A 435-nucleotide genomic window follows, 5' to 3' on the forward strand; every position below is an offset into this window, starting at 1 on the left:
GAAGGCAGGAGCCCCGCCGCCCCCGGCGCCCACCGCGGGACGCTCCGCGCCTGCGCCCCGCCCCCCCTCCGCCCGCCGGGACTCCGCCCGCGCGTGCGCGCTGCGGAGTTTTCGCGCCACTGGACTCTAGGAGGCGGGGCCGGAAGTGCCCCCTGGGCGGACAGTGGGGATGCTGGGAGGGGCGCCGGGGCTCTGCGACTGTGGGACGCGTGGAGCGGGGCGGGGCGGGTGAGTTGCCTAACTGAAAGCCGGGAGAAAAAAAAAAAAACACCCTGGAACCCCCACGGCGGCTACAGTTCCGCGCATGCGTACAGCGACTGGCTGGGCGCTGCCGCGGAGTGTGCAGCCGCGGTCGCGGAAAGGCGGAAGTCACTTCCCGGAAGAGGCGGAGCCGGGTGGCTGAGGCGCCGGATTCAAGTGGTTTCCGGGAGCCTT

This window comes from Cervus elaphus, chromosome 11 (genome assembly GCF_910594005.1).
Source record: "Cervus elaphus chromosome 11, mCerEla1.1, whole genome shotgun sequence".
Taxonomy (NCBI): Eukaryota; Metazoa; Chordata; class Mammalia; order Artiodactyla; family Cervidae; genus Cervus; species Cervus elaphus.